This window comes from Nomascus leucogenys, chromosome 4 (assembly GCF_006542625.1).
Source record: "Nomascus leucogenys isolate Asia chromosome 4, Asia_NLE_v1, whole genome shotgun sequence".
NCBI lineage: Eukaryota > Metazoa > Chordata > Mammalia > Primates > Hylobatidae > Nomascus > Nomascus leucogenys.
Window position 1 is genome coordinate 62,231,178 of NC_044384.1, and position 6,578 is coordinate 62,237,755.

Sequence of the window (6,578 nt, forward strand, 5' to 3'; positions counted from 1 at the left end):
AGTCTCTGAGGTATCAGTTCTACTTTTTATTAATAGACCTGAGGTTTAGACTGAAGCTCCTGCCCAAGATCTAACAAATATAAGAATCCACATCTGGCTCTTTTTTCCACTTAGAAGCTTAAAGTCACAAAGTGTCACAAAACCAGGTGGAGAATTGCTGTGTATTTCACAGGAAACAGAAAAATACAGTGGGATAATCTTGATGATCATTGAACCACTGTCAACCACCTGTTATGTGCCCGACACTGTTGTAAGGGTTGGGGATAACTGGGGGGTGGGACAGACAAGGATGCTGCCCTCTTGGGACTGCATTCTCTGCTGGGAGACAATCCGTGTGCAATACCAGGTAAGTGCTGTGCAGAGAACTGGGCAGCATGACAGGGTGGTCAGGAAAGGCCTCTGAGGGCGTGGTAAGCTGAGATCTGAATGACAGGAAGGAGGTCCGGGCCCATGTGAGGATCAGGGTGAGGCTGTCCACTCCAAGGCATGCGGGGCAGGAGCATCGGGAGAGCACATGGATGATACGGGTCCAAGGAGGGTATTTGGAGCAGAGTCCTAACGTGAACTGTGGGGAAGAAAGGCGATTTATATTTTTAAAATCAGTGTTGGTGCTGTGTCTAGAATGGAGGGGCACGAAGAGAAGCAAGAAGGCCAGTATGGAGGCTGTTGCCGTCGTCCAGGCAAGAGCGGGCAGCGTGGACTCAGGCAGCAGGGGAGATGGCTATAAAACGCCTCTCTGGGTCCTACCTGTTTCCTCCTCTCCAGCTCAGCCTTGTTTCCATCTCTGGCATAATCGTAACTGTGCTTATTTTATTGATCTGCTTAAAGCCAGATTTGAAAAATTGAGAGAAAAGTTTTGAAGATTAAAAACAAAAAAACTTAGTTGTTTCTTGACTGCCTTATGTTTACCTGACACACTGTTCTGTTTCATCTATATTATTTGTGAATAGCGTTGTGGAATCCAGTAGTGGAAGACACCTGGGCCAAGACGGTTTCTTTTTGGTGTCCAGTAAATATTATTAATGATGACAATGAAAACTTTGTCTACTTAATATCTTTCTCCTTTTGAGAACCACATGGTGACAATCTCCTTAGTTTATGGTTGATCCCGTGGCCACTGCAGTGAGCATGTGTGTGTGTGTGTGTGTGGTCACAGTGAAAATGTACTGAGTATTCACTATGTACTAAACATGTTACACAACTGCCCTTTGAGGTAGGTTTTTTTTTTTTTTTTTGAGACAGAGTCACTCAGGCTGGAGTACAGTGGCATAGTCTTGGCTCACTGCAACCTCTGCTCCCAGGTTCAATCAAGTGATTCTCATGCCTCGGCCTCCCAAGTAGTTGGAATTACAGGTGTGCACCACCACACCTGGCTGATTTTTGTATTTTTAATAGAGACGGCGTTTCACTATGTTGGCCAAGCTGGACTCGAACTCCTGGCCTGAAGTGATCCGCCTGCCTCGGCCTCCCAAAGTGCTGGGATTACAGGCATGAGCCAACGTGGCCGGCCTGAGGTAGGTATTTTTATTATCCGTCTTCTACAAATGAAATGTCAGGGGGCAAGGAGGTAACTTCCCAAAGTTACACAAGGAATAAGCAGTGGGGCAGTCACCTGAGCCCAGGCGGTTGTGCTCCTCCCAAGAAAATGATTATGGAAACACCATCACTAGTTTCTTATGGTCATGAGCCAGTTTTACAAGCATTTGTTATTGTACTTGATCCTCAGAACCCTAGGAAGTGGATAAAGTAGGAATTGTCATCCTATTTCACAGATGAGATTACTGAAGTTACCTGACCCGCTCAACTTTGTATAATAAAGAAGCTAGAGAAGTGTCTAGCTTCGACACTTTTTGACCAAGATGGGTGCTTCTCATTAAACCTATAATTTCCTAATTAAATAATTGGTACCTGTAGCCTGATCAGAATGTCTCACAATGTATATATTTAATATTGTCTATCCTGAAAAGCAGCAATTATACCGATTTGCATCTCAAAATTGATATGTGCCAAAATATAAGAAACAGGAATATAAAATAAATTTATATTTCTTAAATTATAAGAAAAACAGTTTTTGAAATAGAAACATAAACTACTGAAAAATCAGGTATAAAAAGGTCCCTTAGAAACATCATCTGGGAAATCTGAATGAGGATGTAAAGATTTATCACATACTAAAATTTCAAGAAAAGGTTTCTTGTATAGAAAAATGATGAAGATGATGGATTGCACACATCACAGTCTCTTAAGCGGATCTTTTTTTTTTTTTAGAAGGGTTGTCATAGGCAATTTTAGAGACAATAACTAGAAGTGTCACTAGGTGGCACTATTGTTCTTAGTATAGTACTGTCTTAACCCATTCCCTAATGAATTTGAGATAAAGCAGCCAAATCATGAGTATATAGACAGCATTATTGTCAGTAATGCTGTGACTTTGTCAAAGTTGTTTCTTAAATAAATGATGAAAAGTCTTACAATTAAATTCATACTATTTCATGAACCCCAAGTGTAGGGAATAATCTCTAGGACTCCTTTTTACAAATACCAATGGCAAATTCCCTTCTCCTTCTCCACCCCTTTTGCCTTTTCCTTCCCCTTCACCTCCCCTCTTTTTTCCTTCCTCCCTCCCTCCTTTCCTTCCTTCCTTCCTTCCTTCCTTCCTTCTTTCCTTCCTTCCTTCTTTCCTTCCTTCCTTCCTTCTTTCCTTCCTTCCTTCCTTCCTTCTTTCCTTCCTTCCTTCTTTCCTTCCTTCCTTCTTTCCTTCCTTCCTTCCTCCCTCCCTCCCTCCCTCTCTCCCTCCCTGTCTCCCTTCTTCCTCCCTCCCTTCCTTCCTTCCTTCCTTCCTTCCTTCCTTCCTTCCTTCTTCTTTCCTTCCTTCCTCCTTCCTTCATTAATTTACAAGTATTTATTGAGTGCTTGGAAAGTGCCAGAATCTCAGCTTGGCTCCAGCAGCTTTTACACCGAAGTAATGACCTTTTTTGAACATAAGATCATAGGCTTTGCACTGAAAAGACCAGACTTCCTCAACTTACTGACTTGAACAAGTCGTTCTTGTTACTATCACTTCTATTTTAGAGATGAGAAGGCTAAAGCACAGAGCTAGTGGGTATGTATGAAAATACTTTGTAAAATTATGCTTTATATAGGAATGCTATTATTACCACCTCAGGAATGTTGAGAACTGTATCTATTATAGTTCCAGATAATATACTCTAATAAGGCACATAAGCTGATTAAAAACAGCTCTAGCAAAAATGACTATGAGACAGCTTCTATATTTTTTTTTTCTTCGAGATGGAGTCTCGCTCTGTCACCCAGGCTGGAGTGCAGTGGCGTGATCTCGGCTCACTGCAACCTCCGCCTCCCAGGTTCAAGAGATTCTCCCACCTCAGCCTCCCGAGTAGCTGGGACTACAGGTGCCTGCCACCACGCCCGGCTAATTTTTGTATTTTTGGTAGAGACAGGGTTTTGCCATGTTGGCCAGGCTGGTCTCAAAAGATACGAAAAGTTTTTTGTGAGATGTGTATAAATGGGTGTGTTTAAATATAAAACATTGTTCTAACACGTCTTGCAGGAGACCAGCCTCATCTTTTACCAGTCGCACTTGACTGCAGTTGATTGTATTGCCAGGACACAGGCTTCCTTTCAGACAGTCATTCTGAATGAACTTGATGATGATGCATATTGCCTCTTGGACACTGGTAACTAGCACAGCAAAAACCAATCTGAAGACTTTCGTCTACTCGCATTTTTTAATAATCCGAGTGTAAATTGAGATTGGCTCATTTGGGAGGTTGTGCTTACTGTACTTTTCTCAAGTAATCTTTTATTCAATCTATTTATTCAGTTCTTACTTACTGAAGTGCACATTACATCTGAGAGCCGAGGGTGATAGCAAAACTAGGACCCTTCTCTCTGGGAGTGTTTTAACGCCCAGCACTTTGGAAGCACGTAATGAATGTGAGTTCTCTTCCGTTACCAGGGTGCCAAACAGCTGTTCAGGAGCTGCGACGGGTGTCTAACCGCTCACTGAAGAGGTCAAAGGGAGCTTTTAGAAATGCTTGCGGGGGGAGGGGGAGGGATAGCATTAGGAGATATACCTAATGCTAAATGACGAGTTAATGGGTGCAGCACACCAACATGGCACATGGATACATATGTATCAAACCTGCACATTGTGCACATGTACCCTAAAACTTAAAGTATAAAAAAAAAAAAGAAATGCTTGCCCTGACAGTGATGCTTGTTCTCTCAGTGCTACCGGTGATCGCCTTCATACCAGCCAATCACATAGCTGAGAACTCAAGCAAACACGAAATAGAAAAACCTCAGTTTGAAGAGTTGTATACTGAAAATATCCAGGATTTCCTGATTATTTTACAGACAAGCTAAAGAAATTCAGTAGATTATCTGTGTTTCATCGCTGCCAGATGATAAACATTTGGGAGCAGGGGCCACTTGCTGAAAGGCATCTTGAGAGATAAACTCCCACTTCTCAGATTGGAAGACTAAGGCCCCAAAGCCTCCAGAACTAGCCTCTTAATCCAGGCTTCTTCTTAGCCACTGTGGTCTCACCCAGTTTATCAGGCAGTGGGATCTGTCTGCCCTACCCAACTCCAGATCTTTTCCTTTTGTTTTTAAATTGCCCTTGAGTTCTGCACCACTCTTCTCCTCTTCCCCGTGGGTATGAAAACACCAAGGATGTCAATAGGAAAAGACAAGGGTCTGTAAATAGAGAAGCAAGCAGGAAACAAGGCCTGCATTCATGGGAATAAACTGAGCAATCCTAGAAAATTTGCCATTCATAACGGCAAATTTTAATCAGTGGTGCTGAGAAACTCTTCCCAAGCAAAAAAGACTTGTGTCTCTCTAGGGTGGGCCTCTCTCCTTGGTCCAAATCTGGTTTTAGCTCCCAGTCTGAGGTAGCTAGGGGATCTTCACAGCACACCCCTTGAACAATACCACATTTATATAACCTTGCCCCTCCCTTGTTTGTGAGTCTGGCTATTTCTTCCCTGTTAAAAGACAAAAAGGGTCTGCAACCCCAGCCTCTTCACAGAACACCAACCAAACAAGAACGGGAATCCCTCTTTATCTGATGGGCTTGCAACACAGAGCTGCGGACCCTGAGTTGCCTGGCAGATGGGAAGCAAGCCCATCCTGCCCTGTGGAGGGGAGGGGCGGAGGAGAGCCCACTGCCAGCCCACAACGGCTACACTGGAGAGACCTGCAAATCCGGGCTGGCTGTGCAAATCCAGGCTCATTGTCAGGCTGGCAGCATTGGCCAGGGCTGAGTAAATCAAGTGAAACAGAAGGCAGATGGATGTGACCAAGTTATTACCAAGAGGAAACAGACAAGGTAATTTTAAAGAGATGAAAAATAAGCTTTTCTACTCTGCATAATCATGGAGATGGAAAAGGTTAGATTCTTGCTTACCTTTTCAGTGCATATCTGTGTTTTTATGCATATGATTTTTGTTGTGATTTTTTTCTTTTTGACCTCGTATGTTGCACCTGTCTGTCATGTCACTGCTACCACTTTGCTACTTTACCTGAATATGTGAAAACAGACCTCAATTTTGAAACTCTTCCATGGCACATTTTTCTTTTATTTGAAAAGAAGCATTTGATTTAGAAGATACAAAGGCACTGTCCTACTTTCTTTGTACCTGGGCTAAAGTGGACATAGGTATCAAAATTAGCTACCTCCTCACCTGTGAAAGAGACACTGATAGCAGATTGCGGGTGGGATGGGCCAGCCGTGAGGACCTGTGGTGCAGGCTGGGGTTGTCCAGGCCAGGGCAGTGTGAGTCAGGGACAAGTATGTGTTCCAGCTTTTGTGCTTGTGTCACAGAGGTCAGAAATGACAAACAGATAGGGAAATCCGTGGCTTGGGTTTAAAATAGAGCCCAGGTAGGCTGGGTGCAGTGGCTCACGCCTGTAATCCCAGCACTTTGGGAGGCCGAGGCGGGTGGATCACCTGAGGTTGGGAGTTCGAGACCGCCTGACCTACATGGAGAAACCCCGTCTCTACTAAAAATACAAAATTAGCTGGGCATGGTGGCCTATACCTGTAATCCCAGCTACTTGGGAGGCTGAGGCAGGAGAATCACTTGAACCCGGGAGGCGGAGGTTGTGGTGAGCCGAGATCACGCCACTGTACTGCAGCGTGGGCAACAAGAGCGAAATTCCCTCTCAAAAAAAGAAAAAAAAAATAGAGCCAAGGTATTGTATTTTGAAATCAATTCATATATAATATGCGTGTTCCATGCATGTGTGCACATGTGTGTTCATGCAGCCATAAATCAAACATCTCTGGAAAGACACACCAGAAGCTGGTTGCTGTTGTGGTGGGAATTTAGTAGCCATGGGCCAGGGGTGAGAGGAAAACTTAATTACGTTGTAAACACTTTCTTTTTAAAATTTTAGAATGTGCCCTTGCATTTCCCATTAAAACTAAAACATAAGATAATCATCTTAACTAAAGGATATATTCTTTGCAAGAGTAGGAAAATCTCAAAGCAGTCCCATTGAGCAATTTCTTCCTTGGCATAAGGGGAATAAAATCCTAGTTGTCACCT